Source organism: Hypomesus transpacificus, chromosome 2, assembly GCF_021917145.1.
Source record: "Hypomesus transpacificus isolate Combined female chromosome 2, fHypTra1, whole genome shotgun sequence".
NCBI classification, from domain to species: Eukaryota; Metazoa; Chordata; class Actinopteri; order Osmeriformes; family Osmeridae; genus Hypomesus; species Hypomesus transpacificus.
The window spans coordinates 7,589,181-7,609,869 of NC_061061.1; the positions used below are offsets into that span (position 1 = coordinate 7,589,181).

The 20,689-nt window shown below is 44.4% G+C and overlaps 1 long non-coding RNA gene across 1 annotated transcript; it reads right to left on the reverse strand.

The window, feature by feature from the left end:
• Nucleotides 1–4,716: 4,716 nt before the first annotated feature.
• On the reverse strand, nt 4,717–6,376 carry LOC124481537. Its single transcript, XR_006957666.1, has 4 exons — nt 6,090–6,376; nt 5,850–5,924; nt 5,593–5,667; nt 4,717–5,035 (listed from the first exon to the last, which is right to left on the reverse strand). It is a non-coding gene; the product is annotated as an uncharacterized LOC124481537 (long non-coding RNA).
• Between the last annotated feature and the right edge of the window lie 14,313 nt (nt 6,377–20,689).

A 20,689-nucleotide genomic window follows, 5' to 3' on the forward strand; every position in this document is an offset into this window, starting at 1 on the left:
TTAGAGAGGCAGAGGCTGTGTCTACTACCGCGCACTTGTGCACTTTGAGCACTGACTTTCAGTGCTTAGGGCGCTTCACTCACAAAACCAGAATAATTCAGTGCACTGAAAGTAGCAGGATGGCGCACTGCAAACGGTCCAAAAAAACAGTGTACAACGATGGACACTACTCGCCCTAAACGGGCGCCATCTTGGCTACGTAGAGGAAAAGGAGGAGCCCTTTCGGCAGCTTTTTCCACGTAAGTGGAGAAGCGCGTTCATTTTGGCAGGTTTTGCGGGTGTGGCAAGCAGATTTGCGTCTGTCACTTCCACCAAGTGTTTAATGTAGCAGTGTTCCATTTGAGACAGCACTTATCAGCGACAGAGTGCACTGAATATGTAAGTGCACTGTTTTGCAGGGCACTGTATTGCAGTGTACTTCATAAAGTGCGCGGTAGTAGACACAGCCAGAGTCTGTCAGAAGTTAAGATGAGCAAAGGTTTACTAATCTGCGAAAACCTGCATCTACGTATTGTGGAACTATTTCAGGATAATGTTCCTCAACGTAAAATTGCAAAGACTTTGAATATATCATCATCTAAAGTACATGATGTAATACAATTATATTGAGAACCTGGAGAAATCTATCTGTAAGGGACAAGGGGGAAATAAATTCTGCATGCCTGTGATCTTCAGGCACTCAGGCGGCACTGCAAAAAAAACAGGCATGATTCTGTAATGGAAATCATTGCATGGGCTCAGAAACATCTCCAGAACTCATTGTCTGTGAACATAGTTTGCCGTGCCATCCACAAATGCAGGTTAAAGCTTTATCATGCAAAGAAGAACGCACACGTGAACATGATCCAGAAACACTGCCATCTTCTGTGGGCTAAAGCTCATTTAAAATGGACTGAGGCAAAGTAAGAAAACTGTTCTGTGGTCAATCAAATTAAAATTATTTTTGGAAATCTTGGACGCAGCGTCCTCCGAACTAAAGAGGAGAGGGACCAACCGGCTTGTTATCAGTGCTCAGTTCAAAAGCTTGCATTTCTGATGGTATGGGGCTGCATTAGTGCCTATAGGATGGTCAGCTTGCACATCTGGAAAGGCAACATAAATGCTGAAAGATATATATAACATTTGCTTGCATCCAGGCAACATCTTTTTCAGGGAATGCCTTGCATATTTTAGCAAGACTAATTTAAACCACATCCTGCATCTGTTATAACTGCATGGCATTGTAATAGAAGAGTCTGGGTGCGAACTGGCCTGCCTGCAGTCCAGACCTTTCACCAGTTAATAACATTTGGTGGATCATGACACGAAAAATATGACAAAGAAGACCCAGGACTGTTGAGCAGCAAAGATCCTGTATCAGACACAAAAGGGACAACATTCCTCTCCCACAACTCCAGAAACTGGTCTCCTCAGTTCCCAGACAGATACAGACTGTTAAAAGAAGAGGTGATGCTATACAGTGGGGAAGATGGCCTTGTCCCAACTTTTTTGAGACGTGTTGCTGCCATCAAACTCAAAATGACCTTATTCTTTCCTTAAAATGGTTCATTTCATCAGTTTAAACATTTCACATGTTTTAAATGTTCTATTGTGAATAACATAATGGGTTTATGAGATTTGTAAATCATTGTATTCTGTTTTTTATTGTATTTTACACAATGTCCCAACTTTTCTGGAATTGGGGTTGTATGATGGAATCCCATAAATGAGACCAAGAGCCCCTGACTGGAGGGCAAAGCCATGAATGAAGTGGAGACAGCAGAACAATTATTGTTTGTTGTCTTGCTTGTTGTGTTGTCCACTCCCTAGGAATTATGAAAGCTACCCACTCGCTTGGAAAGAAATCATCATTTATTATCTGATAATTCATTGGGATGGAGGGTCTACCAGCGAGAAATACTGTATGAAATGACAACAACACACTGATCTCTGGAAAAAGAAAAGTAATGTAAAGTTAAGAAGTATTTGAGCATTGGAAAAGGTACTGTAAAGAGGTGAATCAAAATCTCCAAGTTAATCAAAACTGAATGCACATCCCTCCTGTCAATGAGACTTGTTTTATTTGACCAAGTGACTGGAAATCCATTTGTTCTTGCTTTTGTCAAACAGATTCGTCAGAGACAAGACAACACAGATGGTCAGCAAAGGGTTGGGATGGAAAGAGTATCTAGCTTGTATGCATTGATTTCCCTTACGGAAAGAAAATATATTTACCAATATATGATTTGAAATACATTTTAATATATTGTAATATATTATTTTCCATTACATTGACCAATATATTATATATGGAAATACATGGGATAATATATTGATGCTAAATATATTACTAATATATTATAAACTATAATATATATTCATGTAATATATTGCAATATATTGCAGAATACAGCAATGATTGCCGTTTTCCATATATTGCAATATATGGAACATTAATATATAATATATGTGTTTATATATCCCAAGATATATGCAATTATGTACTCATAAATGACCACCATAATCTATGCCGCTTTATATGGGAAAATGTATGGGTAATATATGTAAAGATATAGTGTCACATGTATGCTTCATATATGGTAGAATATATTTTAAATATATGTAAAATTATATGGAAAGATATATTGTGCAATGCATGTGTACATATATGAGAACATGCCCATACAATGTACAGACATATATGGTGATATTTACATTAAGCAGACGATCTTATAGTAAGTTACAGTAAGTACAGGGACATACCCCGAGGCAAGTAGGGTGAATTGCCTTGCCCAAGGACACAGCTTCTTTTTCGCGCTTCCGGGAATCGAACCGGCAACCTTCTGATAAATAGCCTGATTCCCTAACCGCTCAGCCATCTAGAAGGTATTCTAATAAGGTTGTCAACAGCAGTATTTCAAATGGAATCCCGATTCAAACAGTACCACCTGCTACCTGAAAATGTGCCCCCAAAAACGTAAATACCGTAAGATTGACATTTATTTAGGGAGAAGTGGCTAATTCAAAAGAGGTTTGCTGGAAGCGATCATTGTCATATATTTCAAATATTTTTCCATAAATTTTACCTATATTTAAAATATATTCCACAATATATTGAACACATCTGCACATTTATTTCATGTATATCTTTCCATATAATTAGGATTCCCCCGTCAGCAATAGGCTTTAAGGTGACTTCTCCCTGAAGTACCCTGCAAAGTTTCACCTTAATATGTGAAAATATGACTGAATTAGAGCTGTTTGAGCTTGGACCAAATGTGACTATGATTGCCATAGGAGAAACGTCTTATTTTATTATTCAGTAACTGAACACTGCAAAGTCTAGATCTTGGAATGGCTCAATTGGATGAGAAGACATGTGTTCACAGGGATATGAGTGCTTACTCACGTTCTCCCTGCCAGTGTCATGGTCTGCCAGTGTTTTTAGAGCAGTGTGTATTTGTGCATACAAGGGTGTGTATTGTGTTTATGTATGAAGTGGGGGGCTAGTGGATTAGTTAGATGGCAAACCACTGTAAAACAATGAAGACTTTATCTGACTTCCAGTATCATGGGGAATATTCTCTTCTTTCTTCCCTTCTCTCCATCTTTGTTTCTTGGAACTGCATCCCTGTGAGAATCCCAATAGACTCCGGACAGCATTCCCCAAGGCTTCTTGGCTATGTTTGAGCTGACTGTTGGACCCCTCTTTGGAGGCAGCAGAACTGGATTTAGACAACACACTGGAATGATGTTCTGTCACAAGGAAAACCCTCAGGACAAAAGTATTGACTATATCCCCATCAGTGCTAATATGTGGCTGGCTTACTCTCCCTTCAGTCTTAGTATTGGAGCGTCCTAATATGCATTTCAAGTTACAAAGAACTGATGTGCCGATAATACATATCCCTGTACCAGAGAGGAGTATGCTATAACATTTCCCTACCCAAATACACTGCATCACAGCATCTTATATATATTCCAGTCAACCATAGAAACCAGGCAAAGTCATTTGAGCTACCTGCGAGATAGTAACTGTGTTACTCGAACAAGCGAGAGGTCAAGCAAGCGAACGGACCACATGGCGGTATATCCTGCGCTTAGCCCAGTTCGGATCTGAAATTCCGCTCGGCAGTATAGGATTACGACTGCACAGACGGTAAAGTAAATAGAGGCCTTATTGCAGCTCATCCATTTGGTTTTCACCTTATTAAATTATGGAGCAGACTGGGTAGTAACAGGTATGTCAGACAAGTCAACCCCCTCGGAGCTTAGATTGTTTTCATTTACGAGTTCTGGGGAACCCTTGTTTTCACTAAGCTCCCCGTTGTTGTCTTTCCCCAGGGACCAGCGTAGAGCTGGGTCACTAAGCTATGGAGTGTCTGAATGTGGCTGTGTGTGTGTGCGTGTGTGTGTATGTATGTGTGTAACTGTGTCTGTATCCATTCCCAAACCTAAACCACTCCACATACTCTAGACGCTCTCCCACAGGCATCTTCCTGCTTCTCTCACTTTAAAGGTGTGTTGCTGGATCCTCACTTCTACAAAGACAGTGACACATCTGACACGTCCAGTCATCCATGTTCCAGGCAGTCATAGAGCCTCTTACTCCCTGAAATGAATTAACACAAATACAAACTCCACGACTCCATTTCCTGTTTTCATCCAAACATACAGAACCGCAAAACATGTACATTTCCTACAATATTGTATATACATCTGTTTAATTGTGTCTACTTTCCTGTACATCAAACCAAACTGTGAATTAAGGGAACAAGATGGAGAGCAAAGTTGTGTTTTGTCCACATGCCTGCAGGTCAGACCCCCATGTTTCACGGTTGTAATTAACATTTCATGTTTCAGTGGCTATCCTCATAATATTTACTCTCCTGTAGCCGCAGTTTAAGAGAATTCCCTCCAAATGTGATATCAGCGCGCAGAGACTCAAATAAACATCTAGTTGGAGGTAACAGATTTAAGATGTCACAATCAGACAACCATCCATCATAGGCCTGCTTTTTCTGTCACTGGACTGTAGGTTACCAACAACAGGAAACTAGAGAAAGAGGGACGCAAAATGGAGAGAGAGAGAGAGAGATGGGAACAATTAGGCCAAAAGTAAATGAAGTAAAGTAAAACAACATACAGTAACACAGACATATGATTCATGACAGGTCTCAATCATGTCTCTCTCAGCTCTGAAGGCCAGAGGACCCTCTTTTATAGGGCACAGGAAAGTAAACATAGATAATGACAGTCAGGCAGTAATGGTCTTACAACAGTTACAGAGAAAGAGATTCACAGCTTCCAGCCCATGACCACTTTGGCAGAGTGTCATCACAAGGGACGTTTATCCAATACTTTCTCCTGACCCTGAACATCTATTCAACCTGACAAATACACTCAATCTACTCTTATCAACAGTAAACTCACATGAGAACATACTAACTAGTATCCAAAGACAAGTCCTATTGATTAGTGAGAGTTCTGTTGATTAGTGAATAACATAAGTACATTGGACATCCCATTTTCCTCCACATCTCCACTCTCTCTCTCTCCTTCCTCTTTCTCTCTATCTCTCTGCCTCCTACTGTAGTTTCCTGGTGTAAATACCTCTAGAGAAGACAGGCAGTCAAACAGGTGGACACTCCCTCCTCTCATCGCCTCCTGAGGGACATTAAGAGGTCACTGCGAATACAAGACATTGTTCATCTTAAAGAAGTGAGGAGTTAGGTTTCAATTGGGAATTGACGTGAATAAGTGCATGCAGTCCTTTATAATGAGAAAAAAAACATACCACAAACATGAACATGCTCACAAGCATTCAACATAGACAGTTGATTTACTTCACTGTACAGTATTTCACTTACTGTGTGTTTACCTAATCAGTTCGGTTCTGTGTGTTTCCTTGGTGATGTATTTCTTAGAGAGGTTTTAAAGTCAATCTGTGGAAGAAATACAATAACATTAATACAACAATGCTAGAACCATAAAGCAATGTATGTGTACATGGGTGGAATACAGTACAGTAGGTTTATCAGTGATAAACACAGTGTGTGCGTTTTGGTGTGCATTTTTTGGTTGGGGTGGAACCAGGCACTAACACTTACTCAGGCATTGTACCTTCCCAGACATGTTCTTCCATCGCTGCACACAGTGAGCATACAGTATGACTCCAGCATAGTTAACACACGTGTAGCACATGTCTCCCACACGGCTAGCACAGCTTGTACATGGCCCACACACCACACACGGACCAGGTCCTTAGCACTGACCACGGGGGACACTGGTGATAATGGTAGCCACATGTTCCAACCCTGCTTTACTGTAAACACTCACACAGACAAACACACACCCAGACACACACACAAACACACACACTTACAGGGCGTGAGAACTCTTTCACCACCAACAGGTCTCCAACTCTCCTCCCTCCTCTGCTCCTCCCACCCACCTTTCCGCCTCTCTTTTCTCCACGACTGTGTTTTGCTGGATGGCTGCACCCCAGATGTAGCGTTGGTGTCCTAGGGAGTCATTGTTGGTGTCCCAGGTCAGAAACCCCACCCTGGAACCAGTCTTTGGCAATAAAATACTTTGACAAGCAGAATCAGGAGGCATTTTCAAGAAAAGCAAACGTAACTTACTTGGTAGGAGAAAATACCTTGAAGTCATTGTTCAAAACATAGATAAACATTTTCAACCCTGTGGTGTGTGAATCTTTGTTTATGCTTTTTATCAACCTGTTCTCAGATAAAATAAGGAGTTTATGCAGTGTGGGGAAAACAATAATTAACTGATAACAATTATTATTTTAATGATTTGATCAATCCATACTGGTCTCATATGTCCAGAATTACAGACCATCAGTTAAAACCTCCCCCTCCTGAGCTATGATCATTAAACCTGGGTGGTCTTTGGAGGTAGAAACAAGAAGTTCCTCTATTATACATAAGAAGATCCACAGATGGAGGAGGGGCTGAAAGGAATCGACATCATCTGTGACTCATCATCATCCTGACTGATTTAAAACCTTATCAGGGCGTCCGAGAGCAATATGCCTCATGGGATGTCAATATCTCCCATGCATCATCCTCCTCCTTCTAAGCAGCTGGTATGTGGGAAGCCCCCCCTCCCCTCTCCCCAAGAACTGTCAGTTCCATTTGTCAATGCCTGGCCTCTCCGGTCATTACTGTCAACAGCTGGGCAGCAGACCTCACCTCACACAAAACACCCATCCCACCCCCATTCCCCCTTCTTTACAGAACATCATTATAACAAGTATTTCTCAACAATGTAACCCCACCCCCAGGGGCGCCACCAGGAATTTTGGGCCCCATGAAAAATACAATTTTTAAAATTGATCATTTCTATTCGTTTTTTTATTTTTAGGGGCCCCTGTCAGTCAGGGGCCCTTGGAATTGTCCTAACTTTTCCCCCCTATACGGAGCCCCTGCCCACCCCCCAACCTTCACCCAAAACTGGTCCATACACTGCCTAAATGACCCCTGACCTTGAGATGTGTTGGAGAGAAGTTGGGGAGAGTGGCTGTCACTGGAGACTTCTGGGTAATGACTGAGATGGAGGGGAGGGAGGCGCGGTGGATTACTGCACGTGTGTGTGCGAATGTGTGTGTGTGTGTTTGTGTCTGTGACCTACTCGTTCATCACAAGTGACAAAGTGTAAAAGTCAGTTAGGCCAGAGATTTACTCTCAGGTCATTAATCAGACCATGGCAGGGTCTCTTAACACACTTTCACCTCTCCAGCTCCCAACTCTCTATCTCTTCTTCCCCCCTTTCTCTTGTGGCACCCATCACTCTCTCTTTTTCTCTCTCTCTTTCTCTCTTCCTTCATTTCACTCATGACACCAATTATGATACTGTATACTATTATGGCATACAATTATATAATGAGAAGTTTGATGTACATGCGTGTTTGCAGTATGAATACTAAAACTCATACTCATGAATACTCATCCATACTTAAACTAATAATACTTACACGTGAGAGGTCAAACCAGCCACAGATTAGTTGACAGTTGATTAGCGCAGCTTCCTGATGGTGAAGTTTATTTGCATCCAACTGGGGTCCAGAGTTTGGTGGATGGGGGTGAGGTGGAGGTGGTGAGGGTGTGCTCTATCCCCAACCCTGGGCTTTTAGGAGATGAGGAGGGCTCTTTACCTCTTCTCTCCTCTATTTGTCTATCTTCTTCCTTCTGTGATGGGAATATTGGCTCACATTCTCCTTCATGTAAACTCCAATAACCAAATGTATCTAATTTCTTATATCCTAACCCCCACAATAATTGTTCTCTGGATCCTCCAAGGTAACAGACCAAACACGTACAAGATGAGGAATTGAAACAAAAAATCTCAATTACCATAATGTGTCAGGCCCACAAACAGCAAAGTTAATTCATCAAAGCTTTTATTTTGGCAGTCAGTGAGTCAATCAGGTAACACTGATTTGATTTACTGTATCTAAGTATGTAGCAGCAACAGTTCCAAGGCTGAGGTAACAGAGAACAGAAGAACATGGCCTTTTATGGTGTCTGGTGTGCCAATATCGCTCTCTCCCACAAACTGTGGCATCTCTAGGTAAAAGTGGAAATACTGGCAGAAGGACAGACAGACAGAGAAATAAAGGATGGATACATGACTGAAGTGAAAGAAGGGAACAGTGGATGTTCAGCCAACCCAGTTGAGAGTTCAAGTTGCCTGCATTGACCTGTCATGGTGGAATATCAGGTGAATGGACCTCCATCTGTCTCAGAATTGGACAGATGCTCGGGTTTGACCTTACCAGGGGACAAGACGAGAGGCCCAGACTGGGGTGGAAGAGGGATGGTTGGTATAGGAGGATGTGAGGGGTTAAAAAGGTTTCCACCACATTAAGCAATTTCATAACATGATATCAGCAGGTTTGCCCCATTCAGATGCCAACGTTGTCCCCTTCCAACATTGACAAACTCTACGTGTGTGTGAATGTGTGTGTGCGTTTGTGAGTATACGTGTTGTTTAAAGTTTTGAGTGAGCTCACCACTTTGCCAGCCACCCATAACCAACAACAAGTTCCAGGAAACAGGTGACTCAGCACCCCGTAACTCTTCCTCATGTTTAGGAAGATTCATCTCTGGGGTCCGAGTCGTGATAGGTTGCGGCTGACAGACACACTGATTAGATGGCAAGCCTGTGCTAACGCTAGTTCCCGTATAACAACATACAGAGGCCTGAGTTATGATAATGTGGGTTGCTGGCTGGGCTGAGTCAACAGGTAAACATGATTACGGAACAGACTAACTCAGCTCTCTGGACAGTGTCTCCTCTCTGTTATTGTCTAAATTCAACTGCTGTCTGTGTAGAGGTGAGAGGGGGAAGCAGAGTGTAGGCACGACGCAACTTATCTGCATAGTATACAACTTGGTCAGCCATTGTCTTGTCCAGATGAAGCTAGAAACTCTATTTGTCAAGCTCTGATATCAAATTATGATTATGATAGCAGTGACAACAGCAAAAATAAGGATGAGGACAATAAGAGATAAATCACCTTGTTCATTGTAAATAAAATATATGACTATGAGCTCCATCTAGTAAGTTCCAAGAATCCCCATAATAAACCAATTACCATGATGGTGCTGCTAAATAAAAGGTCTCCATTACCCAGCTGGCGATGGGGTCAAAGGTCAGATCTTTAAGGAAAAAGCCATGTCAACAGTCCCTAAAATAGGACTCTCCCCCTCTTGTCTGTCTCTCATTTTCTCTCTCGCTCTCTCTCTCTCTCTCTCTCTCTCTCTCTCTCTCTCTCTCTCTCTCTCTCTCTCTCTCTCTCTCCTTTTTCCTTTCTTCCACTCCCTCCCTCCCTGTCTCTATTCACACTCTCTTTCTCTCTCTCTCTGTGAGGTTGCCTCTTGTCGATGTTTGTTTGTTTTGTTTCACCCTCCTTCCCTTTTCCCGGGTGTTGTGATTCTGAAGGAGCTGTAAAAGGGAAAAACAAACCTTTCAGCCATAGCAGTCGAACATCCTGACGGTAACTCTAGACCACCATTAAGCCTAATGGGCCTCTCTGGAAGACAGGGCCGACCAGGGCAGAGCAGGCCTTTAAAACCACCTTTCTGGGCTACAAAGGCAGCCATCCCCCCTGTTCCTCCTTCTTCTCTCCCTCCTGTTCTTTTTCCTCCTCCTTTCACCTCCTCCTTCAAATGGATGTAAACATTGTGCAATGGAGTGCTGTTTACAAAGCATCAAATTGAGCGAGAGGTCTTGTCCGAGGTAGAAGGAATGATAGCCAGGTGAAAGTTAGTCTATCAGTCAACAGGGAAGGGTTCCACAGGGAAGGACCTTTACACATAACATATTTTCCCAGTTATATGGTGCATAGGTGCAGGTCTATAAGGGAAGGTACTGTAAATACATGCATATGTTATTTCTGAGGTTCAAGGTATCAGGTTGAACTTCAAGGTGTACACTGCAGCTGTAGCACTTATACTAATACTACTACAAGTATGTGTAACCATGCAATACCTTTGAGGGCAGTGTGCTTCTAATGTTTCTGCAGACATTTAGCTAAGAGTGCATAGATAGAACCTCCTCTCTAATCTTTATTTTCTTTTCTGCTCGTGAAAACAAGCAGCCAGGCATGGCTTTTACAGTCAGCCCCGTACATTGTTTATTCATGGTATGGAGAGAAGCATGCCCACATACACACAGACCTCAGGTAAAAAGGGGGGTAGGGAGAGGAGAAAAAGATTAGTACCGTCTCTCCCTCTCTGCTCTGTTTGTTTTTACCACTGAGAGAACAATACCCCTTTCAATTAGTGAGGAAGTGCTGTTTTATGGGGCCCAGTCTATCAGTTCCAAACTTTCTTACACACACACATACACACACACAAAATCTCGGTCTCTCTCTTTCTCACTCTTCTTCGATGTTTCTCATTCACATGGATAGCAAACCAACAAAAATCTCCAGTGTTCTCTCAACCGGCACACTCACATGGAGTGTTTCTAATTAGTTGTACTGTTAAGCTCCCTGTCAGCAGGCTTCTACATCAGCACCTGGCCAAAGCAAGGCAAAATCAACACCGCAAAAGATTCCAAATGACTCAGACAGGAAACCCAATGACACAGTTGTACGTTCTCTCTCCACACAGTCCAATCAAATGAGAAAGGGTGAGACAGAGAGCGAGAGGGTTGTAAAAAAGTTCCTCATTATCTCTCATGATCCCTGTCAACCAGAGGAACACCTGGGGACCCTCCTCCCTGTCCTCATCCCCTGTGCCCCCTTCATCCTTTCCTCTTAGACACTGGAAACTAGTGTAATTGATTTCCCTCTTGGTGTGTTCCTCCCCCCCCCCCCCCCCCCCCCCCCCCCTTCTCCTTGTCCTACTCCAGAATCAGCGTAAAAGAGTGTGCAACTCCCTTTCTCCCAGACACGAGTGGTGTAAATCAAACCTCTCTCTGGGGTTCCGGAGAGAGGGTAGGCGAGGCTCTGGGGGCCCCTCCCCCACCCCCAGCATGGTGGCTGCCTGAAATGAAGGCTGGGGTGGGAGGGGAGCTGGAGTGTGGAAATTCCAGGATGGTTGTGCGGCTAGGGCCTTTCTGATTTCTCCACAGGCAGCCCCAAGAGCAGGATTCCAGGACCCTCGCACCACATCACCGCGGACGACCTAGATCTGATCACGGCGTTCACACAGTCACACCTCAACCTCCAACTCCCCCCCCCCCCCTCTAAATACCACAGTTCCCTTATCCACAGTCTCAACCTTCCAATTTCCTCTGTCCAGACATCCCCCCCCTTGTCCCCTCAACCGCCTCACTCCTTCCCTTGATCAGCATTTAATTATCGCGGCAAACAATTACTCTGCACTAAACTAAAAGTGTAGAAGTTAAGTGAAAATAACAAAACCAGTCAGTATGATGACTTGAGCAAATATCATTCACGTCTTACAAAAACAGCGGCCACGTGAAAGGGAATGAGGAAACTGTTTCCTCTACTACAAAATACAATGCAGGTCACGTGGAAAAAGTATCCAAAGACTCGTAGAAAGACCGAGTCGGGAAATGAACGAATCGTTTGTTTCCTCTAGCTACCAGTAGCCTACAGAGCCTATGCAGGTCACGTGAAAAATGATCCAAAGACTTGTAGAAAGACCGAGTCGGAAAATGAACAAATCGTTCGTTTCCCCTAGCTACCAGTACAGAGCCTATGCAGGTCACGTGAAAAATGATCCAAAGCCTCGTAGAAAGACAGAGTCGGGAAATGAACGAATCGTTTACTTGACGAGCCTATGCAACAGTCCCGATATGCGGCCACGAGAAAATGAACGAATCATTCTTAGAGAGGACTCATTACTCCCGAGTCCTTGTAAGGATTTGTTCAAAATGAACGAATCGTTCACGAACGACACATCAGCGGACTGGCCATCTGGACCACCGGGAGAATTCCCGATGGGCCGAAGCACTTCTGGGCCGGAGCCACACTCTGAATCTGGTTGACTCCAAGTGTGTCAGTGTGCAGGAGTTTGTGTGTATACTAGATGTAGTGATTAACAATCATGGCCTTTGAGATCTGTTCCTTTCCAAACGAATGTCGCGCTCTCTTCTGTACCTCTGGGAATAGTAGTGGTCTGTGAAAGACTCCCAGGGAACGTGCCTGTGTGGTCGTTATGCCAATGGTTTCATGGCCTAGACAAGCATGGCATTACCTGGCCAAGGACAAGCCAGCCCACATCTATTTTTAGATAGACCTGTCATAGACTAATACCGTTTTTTACAATCGCTATGACGATTTTTTCAATACCTTAATCAAGTTTTCTAAACTATTAACGCACCAACACACCTACCACACACAATTGGCAAAACTGTTAATTTCATGCTCAAAATCACACATTGTAAACTACACTCAAACAATAATTGTCATAACACAAAAATACACTAAACATGACACCATGTCTACCAAACACTGTTACGACCCCCAGTCTGTGGTGTTCTGTGTTGTATTTGTGTGTGTTCCCTGCTGTGCTGTCTGTTCCCCATAGGTGGCGCGGACCAACCATCGAACCAACAACACCTATGCATGACTCCTCCCCTCCATAATCCGGTTCCCCTGGTTCCTGTCATCAACCATCCTTCCACCAGTATATATTGTGCCACTCTGTGTTTGTTTGGGGGGGAATAAGTCGCTGGCTTACTGTAGCCGTATTGTGTGTGGGTAAGGCCTACTTTTGTGTTTAGTTGTTTGGATTCCCCTCTGCGCTGACCATTGTCCTTTTGACTTGTTTTCTTTATCCTGTTGTGTTAAGTTGCTTTGTTTGTGGTGTTAAGTGTTGTCCAGAACGTTTTCTTGTTCTTTTGTTCAGGGGCTGGGGAGTAGTTTAGAGCTGCCCCGGGGTACACATCACCCGTAGGAATTACTTACTGTCTATATACACCAGCTAGACCTGGGCAGACCACTGCTGTATTTTTGGTTAGGACACCTCATTCGTGTGTCAGTTGCTTTGTGTTTAGCTTTGGGAACTTTATGTTGATTTATTTTCTTTGGTCTTTCTTTGAAATGGCTCCAAGAAGTGTGGCCGTTACTGTTACAGTGCAGGCTAACCGGAAAGGCTCAGGAGGTAGTGGCCTCCCTGTCCCTAGAAGATAGTCTCAGCTACGATGAGACTATCATCGTAGCTGAGAGAGCTGAGAGACGCCAGAGCTGATTTCAAAGTTCTACTACTAACTTACAAATCTCTGCATGGATTGGCACCACTGTACCTCTCCGGTCTCCTTGCACCCTATTGCCCCGCAAGGTCTCTAAGATCTCAAAATGCCGGCTATCTGGTAATACCCAAAGTTAAGAAAAAAACTGCTGGAGGTAGGGTGTTCTCATATAGAGCACCTCTTCTTTGGAACAAATTACCCATCTCAATTAAGGAAGCTGATACTGTCTCGACATTTAAAACTAGATTAAAAACGTTCTTGTTTAGTCAATTTTATGATTGTTAAAGGGAAGTATGTGTGTACTTTCTATGTAAACCTGGGATGTGTGCTTGCCTATGTGTGTATCACATGTAACTTTTAAATTTTAATTATAGCTTATGTTCACATTGCCCAGCTAGATGTTACAAATAAAGTAAACCTGTTACTGTATATTGTTAGTATTATTATTATTATAGTTCCGTTGCTGTATATTGTTACTGTTATAGTTTTTATTACTAGTTGGAGACAACGGGGGACTGGCTGTTTTCATCCTTATTCGTATAAGTATAACCTACTTTAGAGTTCTTTCCCCTGGAACAGATTTCATGTTCCAACTGAGGGGGGCTGTCGTTGTTTTGGTGTGTGGGGCTGCATCAAATACCCTTTTTGCTCTGTTAAATTGCTGCACTAGTCCACACTTGACCGGTGGGGATCTCATTCTATTTTGACTGTAACTGTTAGCTGCTCCTGGCATTCTCTAATCCCTGCTCTCCTCTCTGTCCCCCCCCCACACATTCCCTGTGGTGTGGGGGGTTTGAGCTGTCAGGACCTGCTTGGTCGTCGGTCTGCCAACGCTGAACCAGGTCGTCACCCGGAATCCAGTCTCCATGACGGCCAACAGCGAGTTTCCCGGCCCCATCCAACGTCTATAAAGCCGAACAATGGATTTTGGTGTTTCAAAACCCATTGACACTGTATGACTATGTTTAGCTTGTGTTCTGCTCCTCTCTCTTACCAACCGTCTCTGGAGGAGGGGATCCCTCTCTGAATTGCTCCTCCCAAGGTTTCTTCCATTTTTTCTCCCGGTGGGAGTTTTTCTGGGAGTTTTTCCTTGTCTTCCTTGAGGGTTTAGGTTGGTTGAGGGGCAGTTCTATGGGCGCATGTGAAGCCCTCTGTGACATGCTTGCGTGTAAAAAGGGCTATACAAATAAATTTGATTTGATTTGATTTACGATGTAGTAAAAGCCACAGTGTTGCGCTCATATGAACTGGTCCCTGAAGCTTACAGACAGCGCTTCAGGAACCACAGAAAAACAACCAACAAGACGTATGTAGAGTTCGCCAGGAACAAAGAGTCCCATTTTGATAAGTGGTGTTCTACCAGTAAGGCCACTACCCTGACAGAGGTGAGGGAACTGGTCTTGCTGGAAGACTTTAAGAATCACCTGCCTGACCGTATCGTAGTCCACCTTAATGAGCAGCGAGTGGCGTCCATGGCTCAGGCGGCCGTCTTAGCAGACGAATATGCCTTAACCCATAAGACCGTGTTCTCTAATCCCCAACCTGTGGTGTCGTCCCGATAGCTCGTCCTCAATCGGCCGAGGGGTCTACGAAAACTGAAGGTAGAGAGTGCTTTTACTGCCACCGGGTGGGGCATGTTGTAGTTGACTGCCCCACCTTGAAAAACAAGCAGAGATCGCCTCCACGTAGACCCAAGGAGGTGGGGTTAGTCCAGTCGTTCAGCTTTACAGCTAAATCCCCTTTGTCGGGAGACAGTTACTTGCCCTTTATGTCCACCGGCTGGGTATCCTTGACAGGTGACCAAAAGAGTAGGCAACGTGTGGCTATTCTGAGGGACACGGGCTGCACAGTCCCTGATCCTTGCCAGTGTGTTACCTTGTTCAGACAGCACTGCTGTAGGCACAAAGGTACTACTGCAGGGGATAGGAATGGGGACAAAAGCAGTCCCGTTGCATTGGGTGAACTTAGAGTCTGACATTGTTTCTGGTTGTTTTCGGGTTGGAGTGGTGGAGAAACTACCCATCAAAGGTGTGTCTTTGCTCCTTGGCAATGACATTGCGGGCGGCACAGTGAAACCGGTGTTGGAAGTGGTGGAAAAACCAAACACCGGGTCAGACAATGATGTGTTGTCTTCGGAGTTTCCACGTGTTTCCAGCTTGTGTTGTCACTCGAGCACAAAGCAGGAAGTTGGGAGACCTAGTGAATCTAGGAGATTCTGTCTTCGAGTATGCTCCTGTGTCAAAGGAGAGCGAGGCACCCATAAAGGCTGCCAGGGTCGAGAGCACCCACTTAGGGGATGTTTTGTTGTCCGCTACAACCTCCAATGTGGTTGAGGCCCAGAAGGGGGATAGTAGTTTGGCGACATGTTTTCGATCAGTTGTTTCCCTTGAGGAATCAAAAGCCAGTAAGAGAGCGTACTACGTGGACAATGGTGTACTGATGCACAAATGGAAAGTGCATGACATAGATGGCGACTGGAGCACTGTGTCACAGGTGGTGCTTCCTACGTTGTATAGACAGCAGGTCCTGTCTGTGGCTCATGACCCGGCATGGTCTGGCCACTTGGGGATCTCGAAAACGTTTGACCGAATTCTCCAACACTTCTTCTGGCCTGGGTTAAAGTCGGATGTTGTAGAGTATTGCAAAACGTGTCACATGTGCCAGATCATGGGTAAGCCCAACCAATCCGTTCCCCGCGCTCCTCTCTGTCCAATCCCAGTGGTGGGGGAACCATTTGACAGGATTATTGTGGATTGTGTGGGCCCATTACCAAAAACGGGGTCGGGAAACCAGTTTCTGTTGACCATAATGTGCTGTGCTACTCGCTACCCTGAAGCCGTTCCACTACGGAACATCACCGCTAAGACTGTGACCAAAGCGCTCATCAAATTCTTCACTACTTTTGGTCTTCCTAAGGAAATCCAAACTGATCAGGGAAGCAATTTCATGTCCAAACTGCTGTCACGTGTTGCGTAACCTCTCCATCCGCCACCAGACATTAAGTCCTTACCATCCAGAAAGCCAGGGTGCGTTAGAGCACTGGCACCAAACGCTGAAATCAATGCTTCGTAAGTATTGTCTGAAAACGGGAGGTGGTTGGGACGAGGGAGTACCGTATGTGGTGTTTGCTGTTAGGGAGGCAGTACAGGAGTCTTTAGGTTTCAGTCCTGCCGATTTAGTGTTCAGACATACCCCGAGGGGTCCGTTGAAGGTGCTTAAGGAAAACATCCTTTCGTCTAAGGCACCTACAAGTGTACCAAAGAACGTGTACAACTACGTACACGAGATGTGTAATCGTCTCCATGACGCATGTGAATTGGCACACCAATCCCTCTTGTCGGTCCAGTCAAAAATGAAGAACCGTTACGACAAGAAGGCTAAAATCCGCGAGTTTAGGGAAGGGGATAAGGTCTTAGTGTTACTGCCGGCACAGGGCTCGTCTCTGTCCGCTCGGTATACTAGTCCACACGTGGTGGAGAGAAAGTTAAGTGACACTATTTATGTTGTGAGAACACCAGAGCGAAGGCGCTCGTCAAGGCTCTGTCATGTGAACATGCTAAAAGAGTATTATGTGCGTAAACCTTTGTTGCCCAGTGTCCAAGGTCCGGCTGTCGTTGCCACTGCGGTACTGTGCTCGGACTCCCTGGAGGACAACCAGGAGGATGGGTTGGAGCCAAAGACCGCTCATGTATAAGGTGAACGGTTGAGCAATTCGGAAAGTCTGAAAGTCTTGCCATCCATAATGCAACATTTAGACTGCAGTAAACAAAATGAACTGATAGCGGTAATTCTTAGCTTTCCTGAGATCTTTAAGGATGTTCCTACCCGTACCACGGTGCTGGCGCACGACGTGAATGTAGGGGGTGCTGCTCCGATTCGACAGCACCCATACAGAGTCAACGCCCGTAAGCGGGAGCTGATGAGGAAAGAGACAGGGTACTTATTGGAGCACGACATGGCAGAACCCAGCAGCAGCCCGTGGAGTTCTCCCTGCATCTTAGTGCCAAAGCCAGACGGCACGGCCAGACTGTGTACAGACTACAGGCGTGTCAATGCGGTCACCGTGCCCGACTCTTTCCCGATGCCTTGCGCATTGATGACTGCATTGACACAATCGGGTCTGCTACTTACGTGAGTAAATTGGACATGCTGAAAGGTTACTGGCAGGTCCCTTTAACAGAACGTGCCTCGAAAATCTCAGCGTTTGTTACGCCAGACACGTTTCTGCAGTACAAGGTCATGGCATTCGGCATGCGTAATGCACCAGAGGTTAGTGAATAAAGTGCTCGCTGGGGTGAAAAACTGTACTGCTTACCTGGATGATTTAGTGGTTCACTCCTCTACTTGGGATGAACATGTCTCCAGTCTGCAGGTGGTGTTTGAGCGGTTACAGGCAGCTTCCTTAACAGTGAATTTGGCTAAGTGTGAATTCGGAAAAACAACTGTGACCTATCTGGGAAAGGAGGTGGGTCGTGGACAGGTGCGCTCTGTGGCAAGGAAAGTCGAGGCCAGTCAGTACCCAGTGCCCACTTCCCGTCGCCTGCTACGCTGGTTCCTGGGCATGGTGGGTTATTACAGAACGTTTTGTAAGAACTTTTCGTCCGTAGTAGCCCCGCTGACTGCTTTGATCAGCCCAAAGGTGGCCTTTAAGTGGACGCCTGAAAGCCAGACTGCCTTTGAGACGGCTAAGTTATTGTTGTGCTCTGCTCCAGTTTTGGCAGCTCCGAACTTTGACAAACCTTTTAAACTGGAAGTGGACGCCTGTGTGGTGGGGGCAGATGCGGTGCTCCTACAGGAGGACGATGAAGGCGTTGATCGTCCTGTGTGTTTTTTTTCCCGCAAGTTTAACCCTTGTCAGGCCAGATATTCTACTGTCGAACAGGAAACCTTGGCGTTACTGTTAGCATTACAGTTCTTTGAGGTGTACGTTGGTTCAACGGCCATGCCCGTCGAAGTGTACACCGACCATAATCCTTTGTTTTTTTTTAACCGGATGTACAATCAGAACCGCCGCCTTATGCGGTGGGCTTTGGTTGTACAAGGCTACAACATCAAGATCTGCCATATCAAGGGCACTGACAATGTGGTGGCTGACGCCCTGTCGCGGGTGTGGGAGAGGCCTTAGACTGGGGTCTGTTGTGTTAGAATTCACACCAACCTTATGGTTGTGTTCTTTTGGTGGGGGCGTGTTACGACCCCCAGTCTGTGGTGTTCTGTGTTGTATTTGTGTGTGTTCCCTGCTGTGCTGTCTGTTCCCCATAGGTGGCGCGGATCGAACCAACAACACCTATGCATGACTCCTCCCCTCCATAATCCGGTTCACCTGGTTCCTGTCATCAGCCAGCCAAGGATTATAACAAACACTAACACACATTCTCTTTTCACAGGAACATTTAGTCAATCATAGCACAATGTCATAAAAAAACACTAACATCAGATGGAATTACAGAAACTGCATTCATTTATGCAGGTATGCGTCAGGTCTCACAGTATATGGATTATAGATTGTGTTTGCAATGCAGTTTATCTCTACATTTTTGTTTTGTTGGGTTTTGTAAATGCATGCATTTTGTTTCTTTTGCTACAGAAATTCAGAACAAAAAATCAATGACACATCTCAGAGTAGCTTTATAGAATTTACGGTTACTGTATTAAAAAAAAGAAGATAGAAACATAATTGCTGCAGTAAAGGCTTAATTTGCAACAGGACATTACTGCAAAATGTATGCAATATAGCTTCCATTTACAGTATTACCCTAGCTCTGGCCCTTCTCTGAGCGCCACCACACATTCTAACTCCTCTCCCTCTCCCTTGCCCCACTCCTCTCCCTTGGCCTAGTACTTTTCTTCCTCTCCCTTGTCCTGGTACTTTTCTTCCTCTCCCTTGTCCTGTCACTTGTCTTCCTCTCCCTTGTCCTGTCACTTGTCTTCCTCTCCCTTGCCCTTGTCTCACTCCTCTCCCTTGTCCTGGTACTTGTCTCCCTCTCCCTTGTGCAGGCATTACTGTATTCTTACTTTCTTGTGTTGCTCTATATTGTTCTTTTTACACACCAGATCAGCCCAAAGAGGTCCTCTTTACTGTCTATACCATATGGTCATGCAATTTACATTACATTGCATTAAGCAGATGCTTTTATCCAAAGCGACTTCCAAAAGAGAGCTTTACAAAAGAGCATAGGTCACTGATCATAACAACGAGGTAGTCCCAAACATTGCAAGCAGCCAAAACATGAATTAGCATACATTGTGAAAAACTAAACAAGTGCCAAAGCGAAGACCCATAAGAGCATGCAGTTATACAAGTTACAAATTAAAACAACATGAACCCCAAAAAGTGCAAGACTGTACCTGTAGAAGAACAATCAACAGTAAAATATTTCACAGCGAGTACAAGAGTTAACTTTGTTATAACTAACCTACAAGAGCAACAATAAGAGTCTCTCAATAAGAGTCATTGTGATCCTGGAGGTAACTAACATCAGGTCCAATCAATATATACGACACTTTAAACTAACCCACTTTCAGACCATCAAGGATTAGCACGTTCACCTAACCATGTCTTTCCTTTTAAGTAAAGATATCTGTAATTAATGTCTTCTCTTTTTTTTTTTTGCTGAATTGTGCCACCCCCAACACTGAGGGCCATCAGAGGGGTATTCCAGGTAACGGGTTTAACAAACTCTGAGATTAACACTGAACTCGGAGTACGGCAACCCTGAGTTTTGCGCGTGCATGAATACTACCAAAAGCCGAAATCTATGGAGCTCCGATACTAGAATTCACCATGGCAACCGACGACAAAAACCATTGTCATACTTCAGCACACTTTAGATATAAGTTTTATTTTGTGTTCATGGTCAATCTGAGCACATATTCCGGAAAAAAGCAACACGGCTGTAGCAGCGTAGCCTATAGCTACAATTGGCATGGGAGACAATTGCTGCCGAGTCAATGCATTTACTATTTGAATGCAATAGCCAGTCCATACATTGAACATTTAACCCCACTGTCCGTT